The following is a 26,302-nucleotide window of genomic DNA, read 5'->3' on the forward strand; positions in this document are numbered from 1 at the left end:
CCGGTCATGAAAGAGTTAAAAGCCGAGGGGCGGGAAGGACTGGTGAAGGTACCACAGGACATAATTAAGCAGTAAAACCTAGAAAAGGTTAGAGGCTGCTCAGAAGGATCAAAATAGAGCTGAGATTGTCAGAGCCTTTGTTGTAGAAGGTGCATTGCCAGGTAGGTCAGGAGGTGGCTGTAAAGCCAGGGCCACTGTGTGTGAGAGACTGCAATGCAGGGACTGGGTGTTAGCCAGGGTTGGTTTATTTTTGTTTTTTAAAGATTTATTCATTTTGTATACAGTGCCCTGCCTGCATGTACACCTGCAGGCCAGAAGAGGGCATCAGATCCCATCATAGGTGGTTGTGAGCCACCATGTGGTTGCTGGGAATTGAACTCAGGACCTCTGGGAGAGCAGTCAGTGCTCTTAACCTCTGAGCCATCTCTCCAGCCCTGTGTGTCTGTTTTTAAGACAGGACCTCTATCCCAGCCTGACCTCAAACTTCTCATCTTCCTGCTTTTACCTCCCAAATGCTGGGATTACAGGTGTACCTCCCCTCCCCTGGGGATGGAGGATGGCAGGGCCCTTACACATTTGGCAGGCATTAGCATTGGGCCAACTTAGTCACATCCACAGTCCTTCCGGTTGTGTCTTCTGCCCTCCTCTGTGGCTTTGTCTCACAAGGGCAGGTACCACAGCAAAGGTACTCAGTTTGCTCCACGCCACGAGTGTTGGCTGTGTTTGCAATCTAGCACAGACTCCCTGAGGGTAACTGGGATGTCAGCTTCTCCCTCCTCCAATGTCTGAAGAGACTGAGGTAAATGAAAAATAGGACCTGAAGGCCAGCAAGATGATTCGGTGGGCAAAGGTGCTTGTTGCTAAGCCTGATGACATGGGGACCCACATGGAAAAAAAAAAAAAAAAGAATTGTGACTGCACGCCTGCATCAGTTAAGTCACTTGTAGGTCTTGTGAAGGCAAGTGTCTGGTAGGGAACCAGAGTTGGAGAGGGGGAAGTCAGCTGGCTGCCTTTTGAGTGTGTTGGGTCACTTTCAGGAACACCAGCAAATAGGGGCACCAGGGAGCCACCTATAGGCGGTATAGGTTGAAATGGCTGACGGTCCAGTTGTCTGTCTCCTGGGGGATTTGGTGAGTCAACTGGGTGACAGGATGTGTGAGATGTGTATTGTGTTGAAAGGTGGTCCCTAGCTTGTACCTACACTAGCACCCATCTCCTCACCTTTGGCTACAGAGTGTGCAGATGGTGCAATCAAATGGCCTGGGGACACGAGGCCCAGGTGAAGTACTTCAGCAGCCTTAGGGTGCCTCCTCTAAACTTCAGCCTGGAAAGCCCTGGAACCCAGGCCTGCACTGTCTGCCAGAACCTTTCCGGGAATCCAGAAGAGGACAGAGCCCCTCCCTGCCTGCCCTGGCACTCTCCAGGCACAGGGTGTCCCTCGGGGTACCTTGAAGACACCCCAGGAGGCTAGAGCACTAATCGGCCCCTCCTCCATAGGAACCACCCTCTTCTGGCCTGCTGCCATGCTCTCAATGGCCCCATCGGACCACAAGAGTCGGCAAGCATGAAGGAGGAATTTTGTGGCTGGGTGGCCAGCTTTGTGGGACTTTGCTGTGGCTTCAGGTGGGAGGGTGGAGACTGCAGAAAAGGCAGAGTCTCAGGCTTCAGAGGACCAAGCCACCTGCTTCTCCCTCCCTCCCCGGAGGAAATCTTCAGGGCCCTAGTGGTTTTGAAAGGGGGGGGGGGACAGGAAGAGACACTGAACACTCTGGGTCAGCCGAGGACAGAGCAGAACTCTGTCTTAATTCTTCTAGGATGCTCTTCCTTGGTCCCCTTACCCCTCAAACGCCAGAGCAAACTGCTTTCCGTGAGCAACTAACAGTAACAAGCCACTCTGAGACCTCTAGAGAAGTCCCAGAGTGGGTGGGGCTTGGAGGGACCACGGGGCCTGTAGCCAGAATTTCCGTGGTCCTCCGCTCCGCACGTGTGGATGCAGTAAGGGGAGTACTCTGGTCTCAGCTGGGCTGAGTCTGAGGCGAACCCGCCTGGAGGGTCCGGAGATGGCTTCTTGAAGGGCCGAGGAGGCCTTGTACCCGACCACGTGGAGGTCTCGGAGCGCCGCGCCCTCCCTCCGCGCGCGGAGCCGGCTGCTGACCGCAGGCTGCAGGAGCGGTTGATCTGGGGAGCGGGAGAGCACACCCACTTACCCAGCTGCTGAGTCAGGCTGTTCTCGCTCGCGCCCGCCCGCCTGCTCTCGCCCGGGACATTGTGTTCCAGCCCCAGCGCGCTGGCAGCGGGCCCAGGCGCTCACACCAGCCTCCTCGCCCTGTTTGTGCTCGCGGCTTGCGCTGTGGCGCAGCCTCCCGTGGCCGCGGGGACTCTCAGAACGCACCCCTGGAGTGTGGGCCCCACCAGCCCAGAGCACTCATCACCCTCAGAGCATCCACGCCTCTCCAGACTCCTTGGCTGGGTGCATCCCCTACCCCCAGGTTTATGGAGGATGAGCACAGCTCCGGGTTGGGGCAGGTGTTGAGAGCCCCTACCCACTCTCCACACAGACGCTCAGTCCTGGCGACTGGAGGAAGATAGTTGGAAGCACGCCAGACTCAAGACATGAGAGACCTGGAATGTGGTCACATGACAACAGAAGCCCGCTTTGAGGGGACCAATTCAAGCGATCACCCAGGAGGAGCCTCCCTCTTTCTCACCCCCACCCTTGATCCGTCACAGACTTCGGGAGCACGGAGGCTCCAGGGATTCCCGGAGCCAGCCACCAAGCCCGGCCCTTTTGGAAAGCTTGGGAAGCCCCTGGCAGGATGCTGAGAGGAGGGAGCCTTGAGTGGGAGCGGTGGAGCAAGGGCAAGGTGGCGCAAGAGGACCCCAAAGGCTCTGCCCATTGTCCAGCCCCAAACACTGGTGTGTTACTGAGAGCCATCATTTCTCTCAGCCCGTCCTGCAAAGACAACACCAAGTGCTGGCTCCTCTCCAAAAAGAGGACTGTGTGCCGAGCCTGAGCGTCTACAAGTGGACAGCTCTGGGGTGGTCCCGCTAAGGATGTCATGAAAAGTGAGACGTACTTTTAAAAAATATTTTATTTTTAATTTGTGTGTGTGTATGCATGTGTGTGAGAGAGAGAGAGAGCGCGCACATTGCACACACACTGCACACACACACACACACACACACACACACACACACACACGCTGTTTGGAGCAACTGAGTCCAGAAGAGGGCATCAGATCCTCAGGAGCCCCAGCCCACAGGTATTGGTCAGGCACCTGATGTGGGCACTGGGAACCGAACTTAGAGGCCCTCTGCAAAAGCAGCAATCTCTCTCCAGCCCCACAGACATATTTTCTAAGGTCCTGTGTTCTCCCTCTTTCCCATACCTCCGTGTTTCTTTCTGAGCAGTGTCTGTCAGGGTGCCTGCCTTCTGTCTCCCCCATCCCTCCTGCCCCAGATAGGAAGGGCCAGTTAACCCTGTACCCTCTCCCCTCCCCACAGCCAAGCTCGTTTGTAGCTCCCCAAAGCCCAGCAGCCTGGGGCCTATCTGCTGAACTAGTTATCGGTTTCCACAGCCAGTTCTAACCAGATTAGAAAGCCTTTCTTAAAGCGTCATTCATACCCCCACCCCAGCCCAACTCAGCCCTCATGGGCCAAGCCTGACACCGGAGTTATAGCTGAACAAAATACCCTTGGGCATTTTGTAAGCCAGCTGAAGAGACTAGCACACAGTGTGTGTGGTTAAACGGCAGCCTAAACCAACAGGTGGCAAACATATAAAGTGTGTAACAGCTATAGAGACCTCCAAGGGTGTGTGTGTGTGTGTGTGTGTGTGTGTGTGTTTGTGTAAGAGAATAGGGGAGGGGTGAGGTAACTCATTTTCGTCAACATCCACACCAAACAGCCTTCATGCTAAATATTTCACATGTGTTATCTCTGCTATTTAAGGGGGAGTTTGGCGGGGAAAGTTGGAAAGGGGGCAGTACCAAGCAAAGCACGGTGGGGCAGCCTTGAATGCGGGCTCCCCACCCTCGGTCCTTGGGCACTGCCTGTTCCCTAGCCTGCCACGCCTACATCCTACACCCAAGAGTGGCCAGCACTGCCCAGTTCTGGATAGCTCTGTCCCACCCCATGAACAACTGGCTGTGTGACCTTGGGCAAGGCACTTCCTCTGTACCTCCCGGGCACCTCTCACGGGCTGTGACTCTATGACTCCCTGCTGAACGAAGCTTGCCACCTCCCCTGAGGTTACCTGGAGATGTGGTGGCCGCTCACACCTGCCCCGTTGCCCCTCCACCTTCCTCCCACTCCCCCACCCCTGCTGGAGCTGGGAGAGGAACGCAGGGTACAGAGTGTGAGCAGGCCATGGTAGGGTTTCCTGTGGCTGCCAAATGGACAGGGGCTTTTTCTGTGGTGCCAGGGCGGTGGGGGAGGAGGCTCCTCCGCTGTCTTCCACCCCTCTGCAGTGCTCCCAGCTCTTAGGAAGGCTGGTACAGTTTGTTACACTGGGGCCGGAATGTACCGTGTGTTTCAAATGGCCTCTGTCCAGTCCTACACTGGCTGTTTCTTATTTATGCTCCTTCTCCAGCAGTGACATCCTGCTGTCTGGCACCGGCTCTCATCTGCCCACCTCCCCGCTGAGTCCCCTTGGTTCATAGAGTCAGAGTCCCCAGTCCCCACAGTTCATGGAGTGGTGGGGAGTCCAGTCACCTTGGAAGGAGAAGGCAAACTGCAGAAAGTGCAGGAAGCCCCCAGTTCATTCTTCTCTCTGTCTGTCTCTCTGTCTCTCTCTCCTCTTCCTCTCTTTCTCCCTCCCTCTCTCTCCCTCCCCCTTTCTCCCCCCTCTCCCTCCCTCTCTCTCTCCCCCTTTCCCCCTCTCTTTCATTCTCTCCCTCCCCCTTGCTCCCCCCTCTCTCCCTCTCCCTTTCTCTCTCTCTCTTCTCCCCTCTCTCTCCCCCTCTCCTCCTCTCTGCCCCCCTCCCCACCTCTCCAGTTTCTCTGGGTTTGAGGTAGACCCCTTTCTTTCTCTTTTCTTTACCATATTTGTTTCTTACACTTCAGCAGTAACCCTGAACCCAGCTGGATAGGTGAGGTTGACCTCCTCAAGCTTGATTGTTCAAGTATCAGAGCTGTCCCTTGCCAGCCCCAGGATGCAGGCAGAGGTGGGGACCTGGTGGGGGCAGGGATCTCTCCCAGCCTCACAGTCCCCATCAAAGCTGCAGATCATCGGAACCACGTGTTTCAGTTGCTTGTTTATAGACACGGTTTTGCTATACATCCCAGGCTGGCCTTGTAATCAGGACCCTCCTTGTCTCAGCCGCCCAAGCAGGGGGATTACACACATCACTGATGGGCAGTCTAAAATCTGGAGTGTCAGCCTTGCCTGTCGTGGCCCCCAGCTTGGGACATTTGGCCTATTACTACTTACCCAGAGACAAATGACCAGATGTAGCATAGCCTGGACTAGCCCTAAGTTCTCTGTGTAGCAGAGGATGACCATGAACTCTTATTTTTAAAAATTTTTTTTGGTTGCTACTTCTCTTTTTTTTTGTTTTTGTTTTTGTTGTTGTTGTTGTTGTTTTTTCGAGACAGGGTTTCTCTGTGTAGCCTTGGCCATCCTGGACTCACTTTGTAGACCAGGCTGGCCTCGAACTCACAGCGATCCGCCTGCCTCTACCTCCCGAGTGCTGGGATTAAAGGCATGCGCCACCATGCCCAGCGCTACTTCTCTTTTTAAAAAATATTTTTATTTAAGTTTTAATTTATGTGTATTGGTGTGAAAGTGTCAGATCTTGGAGTTACAGACAGTTGTGAACTGCCATGTGGGTGCTAGGAATCGAACTCGGGTCCTCTGGAAAAGCAGACGGTGCTCTTAACCACTGAGCCAACTCTCCAGCCAGACCATGAACCTTTGATGCTCCTGCCTCTGTCTTCTGAGTGCTGGAATCACAGGGTTATGCCACCTTGCCCAGCTCACAGTAGTATGGCCTTTCTTAGCACTGTCCATAGTAGGGCTTTGGGAGGAATCTAGGCCATGGCCCTGGCTGCCCCACATGGCTGTCGTGAGCTTGCTTCTCCTCTGCAGAGGACTATCAGCCACCCTGCTGCTTGGGAAACTGAGACCCGGACAGCTCAAGGCCTCACTCGAGGTCAAGGTATCTTCTTCCTGTCACTGGCTCTCCTTAGCTGGGAGATGAGGAAACTTCCAGGATGCCCTATATCCGGTGTGGCCTTTCAAAGAGCCCAGTCACCCCAGTAGGGGAGGAGAGGGTCACAGCTCTACATTGCCTGCCCTTGCTACTCTCTTCTACCAAAGTGGGTGGAGCAGAGACACCAAATAGCCGGCGTGTGGCTGCTCTGTGCTGGTTTCTGGCTTCCGGTCCTCAGTGGCTCTCTAGGGGACACTGTGTTCTGGGTGGCTCTTTCTTCCCCTGAGTGTGTTGTTCTTCCTCTTTTCCCCACCCGTGTTCACCCAGAGTTCTGTTTGTACAGCTCTGTCTGTCTGTAGTTACTTTGTAAAGATGTTACATTTTATTTATTTATGTGTGTGTGTGTGTGTGTGCACATTGGCTTACAGCTTAAGGGAGTCAGTTCTCTCTGCCATGTGGGCCCTAGGATTGCACTCAGCTCATGAGGCTGGCCACCCTCTTATCTTGCCAGCCCCCAGCACAGGCTACCTTCTCCCAAGCTTCTGCCAGGGTCAGGCTCATGAACTCAAGGGGCGCTTTACCCAGCACCTAACATGCCCTGAGACCCAGACTAAAAAGCTGTGCCTTTATCAAGCACCTACTGTGTGCAACTGGCGTTGTGCCGAACCCAGAGCCGTGATTCTCAACCTTCCCGTTGCTGTGATCCTTTAATACAATTCCTCAAGTTGCGATGACCACCCCCCTCCAACCATATATATATATATATGTGTGTGTGTGTGTGTGTGTGTGTGTGTGTGTGTGTGTGTGTGTGACAGGGTTTCTCTGTGTAGCCTTGTCCTGGACTCACTTTGTAGGCCAGGCTGGCCATGAACTCACAGAGATCCGCCTGACTCTGCTTCCCATATGCTGGGATTAAAGGGGTGTGGGCCACTACTTAGCTTGCCATAAAATTATCTTTGTTGTTGCTACTTTGTAACTGTAATTTTGCTACTGTTATGAATCGTAATGAGATATACGATATGCAGGGTTTCTGATATGTGACCTCTCTGAAAATGTTTGACCCCCAAAGGGTGGGACAGGACCCACTGGTTGAGTACTGCCCTAGAGACATGGATTCTGCTTGGTTGTTCTCCTCAAAAGCTCTAGAGAACCTGGAAAGTGCATAAAACCATATTCTCCTAAGGCCTTGGGAACTTAGGGTCCTGGGTGTGACCAGAGCAGTAGGTTCTGGCAGGGCTCTCTGGAGGAAGTTAACCTTCTTCAGGTCTGCAGAGAGCTGGCTAGGCACGACAGAGTGCAAGCTGTTCCAGGTACAAGGGACACAGGGTGTGAGGCAGTCCTGTGCTCTCCGGCAGGCACCAGGCACTGTTTGGTCTGGCTGGACACAGAGTGCAGGTTGAGGAGGCCAGGGGGATGAGGCCAGAGGCAGGCAGGCCCAGACGGTGAAGTACCTTGTGTTCCAGCAAAGGGCTGACCTTTATCCCGGAGAGCCGGAAGCTTAGACAGCCTCCCGGCTCCCTGTACCCAGGGAGCTTCAGGGCTGGGTGAGGGCCAGGCCCAGAATGTTCTCCAAGCCTCTATTAAGGAACATTTACAGCTCTTTGGCTCAGGGAGGCCTGTGGGAGAATCAGTCACTTAAATATAATGTCCTTTGCGAGCCTGGATGTTCATTCATTCGGAAGTGCTCAAAGGCCAGCTCTGGTGCTTAGTGAACTCCTAGTGCTGCCTGGGCTGGCTCAGTTCTCAAGAAACTTAACATCCTGGGTGGTTAGGGCCATAAACAAGCAAGCACATGAAACAAATTAGCAGATAATGTGGGATCATGAGTGCACTGGAGAAATGGGCAGGAGGCTACCGAGAGTCAGGGTGTGCTGGCCCAGCAGAAGAAGCTGGCAGTCCTGGGGACATCTGGAGGACCAGGTCTCCCCACAAGGGAGAAGTCCCCAAGGCAAGAAGGAGGAGCTTGGCATCTCCTAGCATTAAAAAAAAAAAAAAGTACGTCAAGTGCACCACTCTCCAGGACATTATGAAAGGACTTGGAGATCCATTTTGTAGAGGTCTAGGCTGACTGAAGATCTCCAGCCAAGAACTACAGCTGGAGGTAGGGAGTATGGGTGCAGGGCACACCTTATTCCCAGCACTAAGCAGGCAGAGGCAGGCAGATGGCTGTGAAAGGTTAGCCTGGTCTATGTAGTATCAGGACAGCACATGGTGAAACCCCACCTCAAAACCCACTCACCGATCATAACTTGGGACTACAAAGCCACTGGTTTTGTTTGGCTTGTTTGTTTGGTTTTTGGTTTGGGGATTTATTTGGTTATTTATTTTTGTCTACAAAGTGTCAGCAGCAACTCAATCTGTCTAGTCTCTGACATGTCGTCTCACTGTCCCCTGAATTCCCTGATCCTGACATCCCCAAGCTCTGTCTCCCTCATGTCACCACCTTAACTGCACTTCCTCCTCTGACAGGGGAGTGAGGGCCAATCGAGGGCTTGCTGCAGGGTGGGGAGTGGGTTCGCGCAGGAGTGCTGGGGCTCTCTCAGCTTTGTCACTTTGGCACATGGAGGTCAAGGGCAGACCAGTCTCCTGTTCCTTTTCTCTCTTCTCCCTCCTCCTCTCCCTCTTCTCTCCCCTCCCCATCTCCCCTCTTTCTTCCTTCTCTTGCCCTCCTCTCCCTCCCTCTCTTTTCTCCTTTTTTCTTTTCGCCTCCCTCTCCTCTTTTCTTCTTCTCTCACTTCTCCTCCTTTCTTCCCTGTCCCCCTCCCTCTTCCCCTTTCCTCTCCCCATTTCTCTCTTCCGCTCTCTTCTTTCCTTCCTTCCCTTCTCTCTCTCCTTCTCCCCCTGCCCACCCCCTCTCTCCTTCCTCCTCTTCCTCTCCCTTCTCCCCCCCCATACCTTCCCTTTCTTTCTCCTCCCCTCTCCTCCGTTTCTTCCCTCCCCTCTGCTCCTCTCCTCTCTTCTTCTGTTCCCACTCCTTCCCTCCACTTCCCCGCCCCTCCATCTCTCCCCTTCCCTCCGCCTGTCTGCTCGGTTGGGATCCCACACTGACACATCTTGTACTTCCCGTTTCCAGGGAAATTCCTTGCCCACTCGACCACACCCGCCCTTGAGGACCTGCCCATCTCTTTGGGCAGAGCAGAAGGCAGACAGGGACCTGGATTGTGAGGCGAACCCCTCCAGCTGGGTGTGTGCCAGGAGCCCAGGGAAGGGGGAGGGGGCGCGGGAGACTAGCTCCTACACCCGAGGCCTGCCTGGCTTGAGTTACAGGGGCCTAGCTACTTCCGAGTAGAGGTTGGGACCTCGTGGAATACGTGACTCTGGCCCCTCCAGCTGCAGTTAGTGGGACAGACCCCTCCCCACTGGTCCCCTGCCTTCTGCTTCCTGCTCTGGCTGCTGGGAGGACCCAGGTCACCACAGCACACTGGCACACAGACACTTGGGGCCCCTCCCAGGCATGTTGAGAGGACCAGCCAGCAACTGGGGGACTCCTGGCTCTGCCAGGGTCACAGAGGCTCAGCAGGCCCCTTCCGCCCCCCAACTGCTGAGCTGCTTGGAAGTCTCAGGCAAAACACCATTCCGCTAAGGGGGCCTCAGCGCAGGCCTGGGGTTATTTTTAGCAGGGATTCGAGAAAGGCACTTTTCTCCTTGACTTTCACTGGGCGCCACCCTCAACCCCCAGCCCAAGACTGGCCGGAGGAGGCTAGCTGGGAAACCCCCTCCTAGGGAGAGGAAACCAGCAGGCCTTCTCAGCACTGGAGTAGCAGACAGGTTTGGGGCTGCACTGCCAGTGAAGTTCCACCTCCGTTCCTGAGCTCTGTGTCTTGTGAATTAGGGAGCAAAGGAGACGCAGTTTGTAGAGTCAAGGTGCCCAGCTCTGAAAGCTGGAGCCCCAAGGGGCCACTTATTATTGTCAGGGACTTCTGGGAGTTTCCACAGTGACTAATATTTCGGGGGTGGGGCGGTTGTTGTTTGATATGAAGTCTCGCTATCCCTGACTGGGTTGGAACCGGCTGTGAAGACCAGACTAGCCTTGAAATTATAGTCATTTGACTGCCTCTGACTCTTGAGTGCTAAGATCAAAGGTGTGCGCCACCGCGCCCAGCTTTTTACAGATTTTTTTTTCTTCTCAAGACAGGGTTTCTCTGTGTAGCCTTGGCTGTCCTGGACTCACTTTGTAGGCCAGGCTGGCCTCAAACTCACTGAGATCCACCTGCCTCTGCCTCCCAAGCGCTGGGATTAAAGGTGTGCGCCATCACCGCCCAGTTAGAAAAATTTTAAAATTACATTTTGCTGGGGCTGGTGAGGTGGCTCAGAGGGTAAAGGTGTTTGCTGCCTAGAGTTCAGCTTCTGGGACCTACAGAGATGAGAAAACCGACTTTAGAAGGTTCTCAGATTTGTATACACACACACACACACACACACACACACACACACTAGCTGAGGCAGGGGAAATGTTTAGCAGGTTTTTGTGCTGACTGTGGAAGCAGGAGGAGCTGAGTTCAAATCCCCAGAGGCCAGGTAAAAGGCAGGATCTGTGTGGGCCCAATATTAGGGACAGATCCCAGAATATCACTGGCTGGCCAGCCCCCACACCCAACCGGGAGCATCAGTTTCAAAGAGATCCTGTCTCAGAAAGTAAGGCTTAGTATAGATAGGCAAAGATGTCTATCTGCTGTACACTTACTTGGGTACACATGCACACTTGTGAACAATACACATAAAATTAATAATAATAATATTAATAATAATGATGATGTGAATTGATGGCTCAATGGTTGAGTCTGAATTATTTTTCCGTAGGACCTAAGTCTGGTTCCCAGTACCACATGCATATAAATCCAGCTCCAAGAAACCCGGGTTGTCCTTTGTGGGTACCCAAATACATGATAGACGTATGCACACATGCACGCAAATAAAAACCAATTTTTGTTATTTGTTTCCTTTTTTATTTTTATTTGTATATTGGTTTTTCAAGACAGGGTTTCTCTGTGTGTCCCTGGCTGTCCTGGACTTGCTTTGTAGACCAGGCTGGTCTTGAACTCACAGAGATTTGTCTTTCTCTGCCTCCTGAGTGCTGGGATTAAAGGGATTAAAGGAATAAATCCCTAGCCTGGTGTGGTGGTTCACAACTTTAACATTCAGGAGGCAGAGGCAGGCGAATCTCTGTGAGTTCAAGGCCAGCCTGATCTACAAAGCGAGTCCAGGACAGCCAGAGAAACCCTGTCTCGAAAAACCAGAACCAAAACCAACCAACCAATCCCTAAAAAGTAAATTTGGCTGCTATTATTGGAGATGGGAGTAGACAGTAAGGTTCCTAGTGGTGGTTGTAGCAGTTTTTAAAGCCGGTTTTCTCTGTGTAGCCCTGGCTGGCTACATACTCACCGCCTCTGCTTCCCTTCAAGGCTGGCCGTGAACTTCCGATTTTGCTGCCTCCGTCCACTCCAGGGCCAGGGTTACAGGCAATGCGCCACCATGCCCAGTTTATAAGGTGCTGGGTGGGATTGAACCTAGAGTTTCATGAATGCAGGCAAGTACCCTATCAGCTTAGCGACATCCCAAGCCCGTGAGCAAAAAAACAAAAAACGCCTCCCCGAGGTGCTTGAACTTGGACACAGGCGGGAGTGAATATTGAGACAAGGGGCTGTGAGGGAAGCTGGCTTGGCCTCTGCTGCCATTGTCTGTCCCTGGTGAGACTGGCCCCTCCCCCTCTGCTAGCCCCTTCCCAAGCATGGGGGGGGGGGACGACGAACAGGGGGTTTAGCAAGGCCAATGGCACTCTCAAGGCCATCCGCCCAGGGACAGGGAGAAGCAGGGGCAATGCGGTTAGCTGATTCCCTTCAGTCTTCCTTTTCAAGGTTCTTTAGATCCTGGGGAGGAGGGAGCTAAGCTTTTAAGAAAGGGTCCAGAGGGCCGTGGGTGCTCCCTGCTCCTCCCCCCCTTCTAAAACACCTATGTGAGGCGTCTGCCTTGTCCTTTAACTTCTGCCAACTGCCAACTGCAAGGGAGTGGGGAGGGGGGAGGACCAGAGGATGACTGAGTTACTTTCTACTGACACTGACATCAGAGTTGGCATTTCCCAGGTGAGAAGAGGCCTTTATCTCATCTGGAGATGAGGCCCCAGAAAGGTGGCTTAGGCATAAACAGCAAACTGCTGGCAAAGGGAGGCAGCATAGGGAGACTCCCTTGAACACTCCCTCGAAGCACACCCAGCAGTGCTAGCACACCCAGCAGTGCTTCTCAAGGCTTTGTCCCCAGCAAGCAACAAGCAACGGACTCTGCATGCGCAGAGGAAGAGCGCTGACCTGGAGTCAGAAGCCCTTATTTCCGGTTCTAGAGCTCCCATGCCCTTCCTCTTGGCTGGTCCGTGGTCTCAAGTAAATATGCAGGAAGCAGTCTTTGGAGAACCTCGACGGGTCCATCAGATTTCCTTTTTCCCTACCGCCTGGAATGTTGGGATTTCATGCCTTTCCATCATGCGGGACAGCCAAGCCTGAGCTGCTTTGGGAAGGGCCCCCGGCAAGGAGCCAGTCATAGCAGCGTTGTCCTTAGTCACACACACCCAGGAAGACAGTGTCCCTCAACAAACACACTGGGAGCTGGGTGTGGTGGTACACACCTGTGATTCCAGCCTGTGAGAAGCAAGCTTTCCAGGTCAGCCCTGGCTACATGGTGAGGTGGAGGCTAACCTGAGCTACCTGAAACCTTGTCCGTCCCAAACAAAAAGCAAGTGCCGGGGAGATGACTCGATGGGTCCATCTCAAGCTCGAGGACCCAAGTTCAGATCCCTAGAACCCATTTTAAAAGTAAGACATGGCGGTGTTGTGTCTGTGACACCAACACTGGAGAAACGGCATAGAGAGGAATCCCTGAAGACCCTTGCCTGGCCAGACTCTTTGAATCAGGTTTGCTTCAGGTTTAGTGATTGAAGAAGACATTTGATGTCCATCTCTGCACCTCCCCCCCACACCAAAAAAACCCACAACAACAACAGTGCATGGCACTAGGTCAGGCCTGGGGTGTGCACCTTTAATCCTAGCATTCGGGAGACAATTGGCAGGCTACATAACAAGACAGGAGCAGCAAGCTGGGCAGTGGTGGCCCACGCCTTTAATCCCAGCACTTGGGAGGCAGAGGCAGGCAGATCTGGCCTGCCTGGTCTACAGAGCGAGTCCAGATCAGCCAAGGCTGCACAGAGGAACCTTGTCTCAAAAAAACCAAAACCAAACCAAAACAAAAACAAGCAAACAAACAAACAAAAAAGACAGCAGCAGCAGCAGCAACAACAACAAATATGGCTTCTGCTCCCACAACCTCACCTAAGGCCACTCCCACTTGCCTATCTGTCTGCAGAGATGTCCCCCCCCCTCACCCACACCCCGCCATGGCTCTTGTGTGTATCAGTTGGTGGCTATCACCCTCATGTGTTCATTGACACACAGAGACACAAGCCACAGAGACTCAGACATATAGGCATGGGCGTGTAGCAGCACCCCTACATCAACAGCACACACACACACACACACACACACACACACACACACACACACACACACGCAGTTTCACTGGCACACACTTCCTGCTGTACCATGATGGGGATATTCTCCACCTTGTTTCATGAAGGCGACTGAGGGCTGAGGGGACCTGCCAGCACAGAGCCCAGCTTGCCCGTGGCTGCCTCTGGGTCCCTATCCATCTGGCGCCTTTGCTGCTCTTTTCCCTCGGTGGGGGCCTAGTGTGAATTAGAGGGAAGCATCAAGAGCTGGGGGTTTACCTTGGAGCACCCTGCTTGAGTGGCTGGCAGGAATGGTGCTACAGAGAGAGGGGGAAGGAGGTAACCACTGTGTCCCTCCTATACACAGGAGGGACACACCGCCCCGTGGCTTGTGGGACTAGTAACACTGACTCCGGCTTCTCTTTGTTTCTATGGTCGTGTGTTTCTTATTAGAGTTATATCTATTTTATGTTTTGCTTGGATATATGTGTGTGTGTACCACACGCATGCCTGGTGCCCAGGAAGGTCTGAATCCCCCTGGAACTTGAGTTATGAGGTGGTTGTGAACCACCATATATATGCCAGGCACCGTACCCGGGTTAATTGGAAGAGTAGCTAGCTAGCGTGATTAACTGCAGAGCCATCTCTCCATCCCCCTAGGGACTCCACTTTGTGTGTATGTGTTGGTTTTGTTGTTGTTTTGAGATGGTTTTGTGTAGCTTAGCCAGACCTCAAAGCATCTGTGTACCCAAGGATGACCTTGGCTCCTGGCCCTCCTGCCTCCATCCCCAGAGGACTGGATTTGTAAGGTGTATAGCTTCTGTCTTTGTTGAAAGGCAACTCCCTCCCCCGCCCCCCCCCCCCTTGCATTTGAGGTGAGGCTGTGTTAGTGAGTCTTTGCCTAAAGTCTGTACCTTTTAAAAAATTAGTTAATTTAGTTTTGTGTGGGTGTGGGCAGGCAGGTACCGTGGTTTGCTTGTGGAGATAAAAAGGACTGTGGAACTGGGTGGGACTAGGGGTGGGGCGGGGCGGGGCAGGGCAGGGTGTTTCTGTCTTTGCTTTTTTGACTTGCTGTTGTTGGAGGGACAACTTGTGTTTGATCTTTGATTCAACAAACATTCATGCTCGGTGTTATTCTTAGGGACCGGCATCTGCTCTCGCCAAGCCTGCGGTTCACAGGTGGTCACAAAGTGGGCACAGCAGCCTAGCACCCAGGTTATGTCCCTAAAACAGATGAAAAATTTTATTACATTTATTTGGTTTGGGTTGGGTTTTTCGAGACAAGGTTTCTTTGTGTAGCCTTGACTGTCCTGGACTTGCTTTGTAGACCAGGCTGGCCTCAAACTCACAGAGATCCACCTGCCTCTGCCTCCAGAGTGCTGAGATTAGGATCAAAGGTGTGCGTCACTGCACCCAGCTTGAATTTTGGGGGTAGGTGTGGGTGGGTACTTGTGTGCCACCACATGCCACCATGTGCAAGTGTAGGTCAAAGGACACCTATGGGAGATGGTTCTTTCCTTCCATCTTGGACGTCTTGGAGACTGAACTCAGGACACCATGCTGGGTGGTAAGCCTTCTTGACCTGCTGAGCTCACTCCAGAGTGCTAGCCTCCAGTGTGCGGGGATTACCTCAGGCGTGGATTCTGGCTGTAGGGGCCTCAGGCTTGTGAGGAAGCTTAGAGAGGACACAGTTCTGATTATGAAATAAGCAGAACCCACACAGGCCAACAGCCTCATATGGAGGCTTCTCTCAAACTCCTCCAGGGCGTTATGGCAGTAACCAGCAGCCATCCAGGGAGAGGGGTCATGTCTGACACAACCTTCCAGATCTGAAGAGCCAAACAGAGAGAAGGTTGGAAGTTCATTCGGTCTTGTTCGGCTGTCGGCACTTTGCCTGCAGTATAGGGCTGACAGGACAGATATGAGTGAGTGAGTCCTAGTGGAGTCTCCAAAGAGTCTGTGTGTCTTGGATGGGGACTGGGGAGCACACATTTAGTGTCAGGTATGTTGTCACCCTTTGTATAATCCAGCTGAGACAGGAACCCTGAGTGCCCCAGGCCAGTCTGTGCCACGCAGTGAGACTCTGCCTAAAAACAAAACAGTAGGTAGGTGGGGCTGGGCAGGTGTCTCAGTGGGTAAAGCCCTCACACTTGCTTTGAAAAAATGAGGAGGAAGCCAGGCATGGTGGCGCACGCCTTTAATCCCAGCATTCGGGAGGCAGAGACAGGCGGATCGCTGTGAGTTCGAGGCCAGCCTGGTCTACAAAGTGAGTCCAGGACAGCCAAGGCTACACAGAGAAACCCTGTCTCAAAAAACGAAAACCAACCAACCAACCAAACAAACAAAAAAACAAGTAAGCTGAGAGTCAATATCCTTGTAAACACTAGGCATGTGGGGTCCAACTGTAATCCTAACTCTGGAGAGACAGGTGGTTGCCCAGAGCAAACTTGCTGGTTAAACTAGCTGACTGGCAGCCCTGGGTTCTACAAGAGACTTTGCCTCATCACTCAAAGTGACGGGCAACTGAGGAAGACACATGTCACCAACCTCTGGCCTCCACAGGCACCTGAACACACACATAGGCACAGACACACAGACACAGACACACACACACGCACACACACACACATGCATAGGCAAGCATGCATGCATGCACGCTCGCATGCATACTGCATACAAATACACATGAAAAAAAAATCCAGGGCTGGTGACATGTGCAGGTGCTTGGCCCCTATTCATCAAGCCATCCCTTGGGCCACAAAAACAAGGATTAAGAAGAAAGTGGTAGAGATCACACACTGCCCTGCCCCCACTACCATCACATCCAAGTAAGTGGTCTAGTAGAAAAGCCTCGTGTCAGGAGCACCTGTTGGGGCACCTGCCCACTGCAGCAACCTTAAGCATCTCCAGTTGATGAATAATTAACAAATGAGTAAATTTATTCAAATTTAATGGAATGAGAAAGTGTGGTTCTTTTTTTTTGTGGGGCAGGTGGTAGTGGTGGTGGTGGTTGTTTCAAGACAGAGTTTCCTCTGTGTAGCCTTGGCTGTCCAGGACTCGCTTTGTAGACCAGGCTGGCCTTGAACTCACAGAGAGCCACCTGCCTCTGCCTCCCAGAGTGCTGGGATTACAGGCGTGAAACACCGCACCTGGCTGTGTGGTTCATTTTTATTTATGTAAGATTTCTGTCCTGACAAAACTTTTTTTGGGGGGGCCAGGGAGGGTTGAGACAAGATTTCTTTGTATAGCTTTGGCTCTTCTAGAACTTGCTCTGTAGACCAGGCCTGGCCTTGAACTCACGGAGCTCTGCTCCCCTCTGCCTCCTGAATGCTGGGATCAAAGGCTCTCACCAGCACTGCCCTACCAACAATATCATTATTTATTTATTTATATTATATGAGGTTTATTAAGTGAGCATGGGGAGAGAAAGAAAGGGGGGAGGGGTAACCCAGAGAGAAAGAGAGACAGAGACAGACAGGCAGAACAAGAGAGTGGGGTGGGGGAGAAGGAGGCAGAGGGGGAAGAGAACAACAATACCATTTTTATTGATCATAGCATATTAAAAAAAAAAAAGCCAAGTTACGGAGTAAATCCCCATGCATCTTTCACATTAATTAATTAATTAAGAGACAGAGTCTTGTGTAGCCTAGGCTGGCATTGAATGTGGCAGAGAGCCAAGGATCACCCACATTCTCTTATCTGCATCAACGAAGAGCGAGGATGACGTTCAAGTGTCACCACACCGGCTCTTCCTTGTTTTCGAATGGAATTCAACCAAATCTCAAACCTACTTTTGTTTTTCCCTAGTCGGTCAGGAGAGATGTCCTTGTAGCTAGGGCTTGTAGCTAGGTGCCTTGTGTGCCTGCCATCTCAGCACTTGAGAGGCAAAGCGTGAGAAACGCTGTACGAGGGAGGCCAGCCAGGGCTACACAGCACAAGGTCCTATCTCAAAAACAAATCAAAAGAAGGAAGAAAAAGCAAGTGAGAGGAGATGGACCTTGTGACCCCTCAGTCATCCACTCCCCATAAGTGGCAGCTACCCCTGTTACACCTCCAGGGAGACAGACCCACAGAGGTGTGACCTGATACAAGACTGGCTCTGCCACCGACCTGTGCCTCTGGCACATTGTATCTCAGGGCCTGAGCCAGGGACAGTTATGTCCTCCAGGGCTGAATGTGGGGGCTGTTGGCGTGGTGAGGACTTGGCTGGCTCTTGAAAGATGTGGGTGATTGAAGAGAAGCGAGAGGGCAGGGAGACATCACAAATGGTTGGACCCACAAGCGTTTGAAAGTTCAGGAAGGCAGGGGGAGAGAGGATGTGAGAAGCTAGGAAGCCAGGGAGACTGGGAGTGGGGGTGGGTGGGGGGATGGGGGGAGGAGCTGGGGGGAGCTGAGGGAGGTGGGAGCCTGAGGGGGGGCAGAGCGCAGAGTGAGCATGGGGAGAGAAAGCAAGGGGGTCAGGGAGGCTGGGAGACTAGGGAGGAGGGCGAGGGCAATGGGATTGAGAGGGTGGGAGCCTGGGAGGCAGGAAGACAAGTTTGACACCTGGGGAGCCGGAAACACCTTCTCTTCCCCCTTAGGGAATGTATAGATGGATTGTTTTGTTTGCTGGAGTTCTGTTTTCTTTGTTGTTGTTGTTGTTGGTTTTCTTTTTTGGTTTTTCGAGACAGTGTCTCTCTGTGTTAGTCTTGGCTATCCTGGACGCCTTTGTAGACCAGGCTTGGCCTTGAATTTACAGAGATCTGCCTGCCTCTGCCTCCCGAGTGCTGGGATTAAAGGTGTGCGCCACTGCTTGCAACCTCGCAACCCGCCTGGCTAAAGCTCTCTTTCAAAGACAAGTTTCACACCATCCACACCCTGACTCCATTCCCATCTTGCCCTTTGATTTGATTTGATTTTTACATTGTTAACTTATTTATATGTGCATTTATGTTTATGGGCGTGTGGTCAGAGGACAGTACTCAAGAATCAGCTCTCTCCTTCCACCATGTGGGTCCCATGCATGTCTTGTGTCAACAGAAGTCAGAGGAAGACCTTAGACACCCCAGACCTATAACTGGGGATAGTGTGAGTCGCCCTGCAGTCCTTTGCAAGAGCAGCAAATGTTCCTAACTGCTGAGTCATCTCCCCAGCCCCAGTGGGATGAGTTTTCTATTTAACGTTTCTCTGCCACCCTAGAGGTCACGACCTTCGTTCCAGAAAGTTCTTTGATTTTTTTTTTCCCCCAACCAGTTTGTGCTTGGTGCCACCCCGATCTCTTTCCTGTCACTGTGGATTAGCTCTGTATTTAAACTAAGTGTTTAGTGGCGGTCAGAAGACAGCGTGGTGGAATCAAGTGTTTCTTCCAGCTTTCTGTGGTTTCTATGGATGGAGCTCTATCAGCAGGCGTATGCATTGTAGTGGAGCGAGAGTCTTTAGCTCTGCTAAGCCATCTCACAGCCTCCAGAGTTATAGCTCTAAACTTCCAGATAAAAGGACTCCGCAATTTCTTCTTCTTCTTCTTCTTCTTCTTCTTCTTCTTCTTCTTCTTCTTCTTCTTCTTCTTCTTCTTCTTCTTCTTCCTCTTTTCTTCCCTCCCTCCCTCCCCCTCCACACATCTCTCTATATATTCTAGTGTGCACCCTAAAATGGCCGTGAAGCAATGTCTCCCTGGAGTGCACATTACCCACTCCTTCCTGCAGCTTTTCTGTTTCTTCTACTCTTTTTCAGTCACCAAGTATTTCTTTGAATTCAGGTTTGGTTTTGCCTTTGTTTGTTGAGACAGGTGCTGTTTCGTAGCCCAGGTTGGCCTGGAGTTAGACTTCCTATCAGGTTACTCCGTCAGCTCCGTGGGAACATCAGTTCCACAAACAAAATCAACCTGTTTTTTTTCTTTACACGGACAAGTGCGTAAGAGTGTCCGGTGTCTACTGACATACAAGCTCCTGTAAGCATTCAGTGCATTGGCCTTTGTTTGTTTGTTTTGTTTTTTTGAGACAGGGTCTCTCTGTATAGCCTTGGCTACCCTAGACTCGCTTTGTAGACCAGGCTGGCCCCAAACTCACAATGATCCTCCTGCCTCTGCCCCGTGTGCTGCGACTAAAGGTGTGTGCCACCACACCTGGCATATTTTATTTATTTTTTCAAGAAAGGGTCTTTCTGTGTAGCCTTGGCTGTCCTGGACTCACTTTGTAGACCAGGCTGGCTTCGAACTCACAGTGATCCACCTGCCTTTGCCTCCCGAGTGCTGGGATTAAAGGCCTGAGCCACCATGCCAGGCTGAGCTTCTCTTTTTAAGGACAATTCCTTTGAACTTCTTTTCTCCTGTCATTAGCCAGAAGATGGGCTCATACCTACCTGCAAGGGAGTCAGGAATTTTATTACTTTTCTAGGTAGCTACCTACATACTCGAACATCAGAGGGAAAAAGGAAAGTGAGTAATGGAGGAAGAATAGAATTTTTGCATGGAAATTAATTAGCTCATTAAAAAGAAAAAGAGGCTAGCGCAATGGCTCAGTGGTGAAAAGACTTGCTTCCAAAGGATCCTGGTTTCTCAGCACCCATGTGGTGACTTAGACTTATAACTGTCTGTAACTCCTGTTCCAGGGTATTGACAGGCCTCAACAGGCACCACGCATGCATACGGTGCACTAGGGTCCATGCAGGCAAACCGCCCATACACTTAAAATAAAAAGAAATACATATAGTTTTAAAGAGAAAAGAAAAGGTGGCAGAGGAGAAGCCATTGCTGCCTCCTCCTCTGGATGTGATGGTGCGTACCTGTAACCCCAGCACCCCAGCACCCCAGCACCCCAGCACTCCAGCACCCCAGCACCCCAGCATTTGAGAGGTAGCGGCAAGAGGATCAGGAGTTCAGTGTCATCCTTGACTACAGATTGCATTCAAGGCCAGCCTGAGTCTTAGTCTCTGTCTCGGTCTCTCTCTCATGTGTGTACACACGCGTGCACGCACACACACACACCACCACCACCACCACAGAACTCCACACTGGGCATCTTTTATTTAAACAGTTGGTGCACGTAGTGACGCTGCAATAGTCTGTACGTTTCATATCACCTCCTTGGCACCAGGGGACAATTTCTGTTGGGTGAATTCCCTGAAGGGGGAGTGCTGGGTCAAAGACTGTGCCACTTATTGCCAAATTGCTCTTTGAAGATGTTTCATCAATTTCTGCTCTCCAATAACATTGTTTCCGTACCTAGACCATGCGCTATGTTACAGAACATTGGCAGCCTTAGGTAGAAAAGGGGTATCTCTTTCTGATAAGCGCAGGGTGTATGGCTGGTGTTTCTGTTTCTACGAGCCGGGTCAAATGTCTTTTCAAGTGTATGAATGATTGATTGATTGATGTTTTTAAGATGTTTGGGTACGTGCGTGCATGTGTGCGTGTGTGCTTTCAGTTGGGAATTCTTCCTCCTTGGCTCTCCCCTCCTTGTGTTTTTGAGACAGGGTCTCTCACTGGCTGGGATTTCATTAAGCAGTCTGGGCTGACGGAGCCAGTAAGCCCCAGAGGTCTGCCTGTCTCTGCCTGCTCAGCACTGAGATTACAGCCACATGCCACCATGCCTGGCTCTTGCAAATGTGAGTTCTGGGAATTGAATTCAAGTCTTCGAGCTATTGTAGCAAACACTTTGCCAACAGAGCCATCTCTCTAGCCATAGTGTGTGTGTGTGTGTGTGTGTGTGTGTGTGTGTGTGTGTGTGTGAGAGAGAGAGAGAGAGAGAGAGGGAGGGAGGGGGAGAGAGAGAGAGAGCATGTGTGCTCTCAAGTGTGTGTGTTGGGGGTTAGGGGCACATAAGAAATAAAGTGAATACCTGAGTTCAGTTCCCAGCACCCACACTGGACAGCTCATAACTGCCTGTGACCCCAATTCCAGAGGATCCAATACCTCTGGCTTTTTTGGCTACCTGCACTCATACACACATGCTTACACACATACGACACACACATATACATATGATTAAAAATAAAAATAAACCGGCTGGTGGTGCATACCCTTAATGCCAGCACTGGGAGGCAGAGGCAGGCAGATCTCTGTGAGTTGGAGTGCAGCCTGGTCTACAGAGTGAGTTCCAGGACAGCCTAAGGCCACAAGGAGAGACCCTTTCTCAACAACAAAACAAACAAAAGCCAAAACAAAACAAAAAACCAAGCAAATAAAAAACCAAGACCCCACAAACAAACAAAAAACCCCTTTGGGCTGGAACGATTGCTCCACAGTTCAACTGTGCACTGCCCTTGCAGGGAGCCTGAGTTCAGGGTTTAATTCCCAGAAGGAGGTAGGATAAGGGTCTGACTTTCTTCACCTCAGTCCCCCCAAAAAGTGAATCTACTTTCCCGACCTTACCTGCTGGATACACACCTGTTTTTGACGTGTTCTGGAATGTGTATAGGCAGGTTAGGCCTATGTCCATATTTTATATTATTTCGTTAAAGTGTAAAGTTTTTGTGTGTATGTTTGTTTTTTTTGAGGCAGTCTCTCATTGTGCAGCTCTGACGGGCCTGGAACTCACTGGGTAGACCAGGCTGTCCTGGAACACAAAGAGATCCGCCTGCCTCTGCTTCCTAAATGCTGGGATTATGGAATTAAAGGCATGGCCCACCACACCTGGACTGTGTGTGTGTGTGTGTGTGTGTGTGTGTGTGTACAACTCATTTTTGTTTTATGTGTACGTATGTTCTGCCTGCATGTCTGTGCACCATAGCAAAAAGTGCCAGAGGAGGCCAGAAGAGGGTTTTGGGTCTCCTAGAATTGTAGTTACAGATAGTTGCTGCCCTTTGGGTGATGGGAATTGAACCTGGATCCTATGGAAGAACAGACAGTGCTCTAAACCATTGAGCTATCTCTCCAGCTCCAAAATACAGATTTGCTTTACATGTCTGTCTTACCCCGTGTTAGTGACGGCTACGCTCATTTTTACAGAATGAATAGCAACTACGAATGCATCATATTATTGGGATTTCGAGAATCTACAAAAACTGCCAAGGCTCATGATTGGTGTACAATATTGTTGTGTGACTTTTCCTGTAGAGACAGGAACAGATAAATACCTCACCAGCCTATGGCTTGGTAACCCCACAAATGTTATTGGGGTTACTCATAGGAGGGTATAGTCTTTTCTCTGCAGTGAATGTGTGAGGCTTTTTTTTTTGCCTTGGGAACCAGGCCTATGGACTCCAAGACTTTCTGAGCATCCTGAATCTTGCTAAGGTTTGCTAAGCTCCCAGAGCTACCATCATTACTAAAACAGCTTGCAACTGGCATGTAAAAGCTACCATATTTTAGTGCTGGAGTGCTGGCTTTGTGGCTATGAGTACTTGCTGCCTTTGCAGAGGACCCAGGTTCAAGTCCTAATGAGATAGTTAGGCGTCACTGTACCAACATGCATGAAAATGTGACGGCTGCAGAGAAATGCTTAGATTAAATACAGTCTTCCCAGCTAAATTCTTATCTGCCTTCATGTGAACAAAAAATATTTTTTGTGTGTGCATGTCCTAGTAAAATTTGAATTTTACAAAAACAAATTGTCTTTTTTAGCATAAATATGCTTATGCAGTAATTGGGACAGATCTATGCTAACAAATTACATGTTGCTCATCGGAAATTCAAATTTAACCGTGTGTCTCTAAGCAAGCAACGTTTCCCAGAGATGAACCCAGCATTTGGGGTGGCTTTGATACTAGGGTGCTGGCTCACAAGGGAGGGCTGTAGCAGAGATGGAGCGGGGGGTTCTTGAATCTTAGTTTAAAAGTTTACCAAGCTAGAGACCCTGAGAATCACTTGTTTGAGTATGAATCAGACCCACTGTCCTCTGTAACTGTGAGCCAAAATAGGCCCTTCTTCTCTTAGAGTTTTTCTTTCTTTCTTTTCTTTTTTCTTTTTCTTTTTTGGTTTTTCAAGACAGGGTTTATCTGTGTAGCTTGGCTGTCCTGGACTCACTCTGTAGACTAAGCTAGCCTTGAACTCGAACTCACAGAAATCCGCTTGCTTCTGCCTCCCTGAGTTCTGGGATTACAGGCGAGTGCCACTGCATCTCGCCTTAGATTGCTTCTTGTTGCATACTGCGTCACAGCCTAAGACACATAGCTAGTCACTGTGCCACAATGCCAGCGGCAGAGGTAGCTGGGTCCCTTCAACAACACACAGAGGATGAGAATGTCACTGGAGAAGACTTGCTTTTACCTCGCTCTGGTCCAGACGTGGAAACTGTGGAGCTCAGGTTCAGCCGGTACCAGAATACTAGGCCTTGGGACAGTGGGCAATGGAGTCATAGAGAGGCAGGTTGGACTGTCCTAAGTGGCTACTCCATGCTTCTGAGGAGATGCCTGCCTACGTCCTCTCGTCCCGTTCTTTCCTTTCCCTTGACCCCTGTCAGCTTTAAGCAAAGTAGAGGTGGTAGAGCTCATGCTGTGTTCATTGGAGGCCTAATTCCCAGAGAATTGAATGGCTTCTAGGAATTTTAACATGTGTGCAAACCATCGCTTCAGTCTAATAGATTCATTGATCTGCACGTTGGTTCACTGCCTGTGTGTTACTGGGGATTGAACCCGGGACTTAGTGCATGTGAGGCAGGAACTCTTCCACTGCACCGCTGCCCTTCCCCCCCTCACTGACTTCGGTCTTCAGTTTCTTTCAACAACGTTTTGTAGTACTCACGGCATAAGTTTTCAAGCTCTCGTGAGCGCATCCTGAAGTATGCTGTTCTGGGGTTTGGCCGAGCGGTAGCGCACTTACATGGACAAGGCCTTGAGTTCAGTGCACTGTACACACAAAATGTTATTTATTTGCTTATTTTTTTGTGCATCACAATTAAGTGGTTTTTCGAGACAGGGTTTCTCCGTGTAGCCGTGGCTATCCTGGACTCACTTTGTAGACCAGGCTGGCCTCGAACTCACAAAGATCCACCTGTCTCTGCTTACCGAGTGCTGGGATTAAAGGTGTCAGCCACCACGCCTGGCTCTAAATGAACAACTTGAAAAATCTTACATTTATTTTGGATTATTCAATGCAGGCATACAAAAATACAGCTGCTGGCTGCTATCGAGTTTGATCCTAAAGCCTTCCTGTGTTTATTCATTCCAGGTTTGATTTATGGTGCACAGAATACCATGTACCTGGGAAAAGAGACTCTCTCTCTCTCTCTCTCTCTCTCTCTCTCCTCCTTTTCTCTCTTCTTCCCTTCCATTGTTTTGGGTTTTTGTTGTTGTTTTGTTTTGTTTATTTGGAAGCGGTGTCTCTAGCATGGCTTTAAACTTACTGAATAGCCAAGAATAGCCTTGAACTTCTGATCCCTCTGCCTCCACTTCTCAAGTGCTGGGATTACAGAAGGATGCTACCACATCATATTTATTTAGTGCTGTGTGGATCAAACTCAAGGCTCTGTGCATTGTAACAGGTATTCTGCTGAATACCCACAGCACCGCGGCCTGCACCCAGAGTGGATGAGGTCCTCCCACAGCACTGCTTTCTGCGGGGAGTGGATGAGGTCCTCCCGCAGGGCCAGGGTCTGTGGGGAGGGAGTGGATGAAGTCCTCCCACAGGGCCATGGCCTGCGGGGAGTGGATGACGTGTTTTCATTGCATGGCACATCCACACAAAGGACCCCAAAGCCTCAGACCTGTGGGAATGGGAAAGCTTTCCCCTGGTTAAAATCCAGACATTGACTTTCGTGCTTAGAAAGTGTCAGCCACGGCCTTCTCCTCCCCTACAGAGAGCCCCACCAAGATTAGCTAGCACACCTCCTTGTTCAGCAGTATATAGCAAACCAGCTGCACATACTGAGTCCACATTCTCGTTCAGCTGTAATAAACTTGAGACTCCCGGCGGCTGCCGCATCGCCATCATCCGCACGCCTAGCCCACCTGATGCCAGCTTTTCTGTACGCGTTGTCTGTGGTTTATTTATTTCTCTTTACCCTAGTCAGGTGGGGCCCAAAGCTTGCAGGGTGAGACATCAGTCTGAGTTTACTTTTTTCTCTACTTTTCAGTCTATATCCCTTTATGTGTTTCTGCTTAACTGTCCTGACTAAAACATTTAGTCCTATTAAACAGACAATGGCTAAACCGGGCATGGTGGTGTATGTGCACTTAGGAGATGGAAGCAAGGGTGTCAGGATTCAAGGTCCATCTTAAGCTATACAGCAAGTTTGAGGCCAGCCTGGATCGCATGAACACCTGCCTCAATAGACAGACAGACAGACAGACAAATAAATAAACTTGACCAGAATGGACATCCTTTTCCTATGCTTGTTCACTGGGCAAGCACCCAGTCTTCCATTATTGTGATGTTAGCTATGGGTTTCCATAGATGCCTTTGGGTGTAGGGCAGGGCCTGTTTTTATAAATAAAGTTTTATTTAGACACAGCCATCCGATTTATTTACATACAGCAGTGGCTCTAATAACAATTGAGTCAGGGTGACAAAATATGGCTTTTAAGCTTAAAACATTTCTGTTTGGTCCTTTAAGAAAAAGTCCACTAGAGTTTTTGTTTTGTTTTGTCTTTTCTCTCTCTCTCTCTTTTTTTCTTCTGGTTTTTCGAGACAGGGTCTCTCTGTGTAGCCTTGACTGCCCTGGACCGGGCTGGCCTCGAACTCACAGCGATCCACCTGCCTCTGCCTCCCGAGTGCTGGGATTAAAGGCTTGCACCACCACACTGG

General features: G+C 50.8%; 1 protein-coding gene across 3 annotated transcripts in view; it reads left to right on the forward strand.

Annotated features, from left to right (window-relative positions):
* Positions 1-2,553: 2,553 nt before the first annotated feature.
* Positions 2,554-26,302, forward strand: part of Fkbp5 (FKBP prolyl isomerase 5) — a 124,685-nt gene continuing 100,936 nt past the window's right edge. For 2 of the 3 annotated variants that reach the window (XM_051153436.1, XM_051153439.1), the window contains exon 1: positions 2,562-3,066. The gene's annotated coding sequence lies outside the window, so the exon portion shown is untranslated. Of the gene's footprint in view, positions 3,067-26,302 lie in introns of all 3 variants that reach the window. The other variant, XM_051153440.1, reaches the window with a different exon arrangement.

The sequence above is a fragment of the Acomys russatus genome, chromosome 11, assembly GCF_903995435.1.
Source record: "Acomys russatus chromosome 11, mAcoRus1.1, whole genome shotgun sequence".
Lineage (NCBI taxonomy): Eukaryota > Metazoa > Chordata > Mammalia > Rodentia > Muridae > Acomys > Acomys russatus.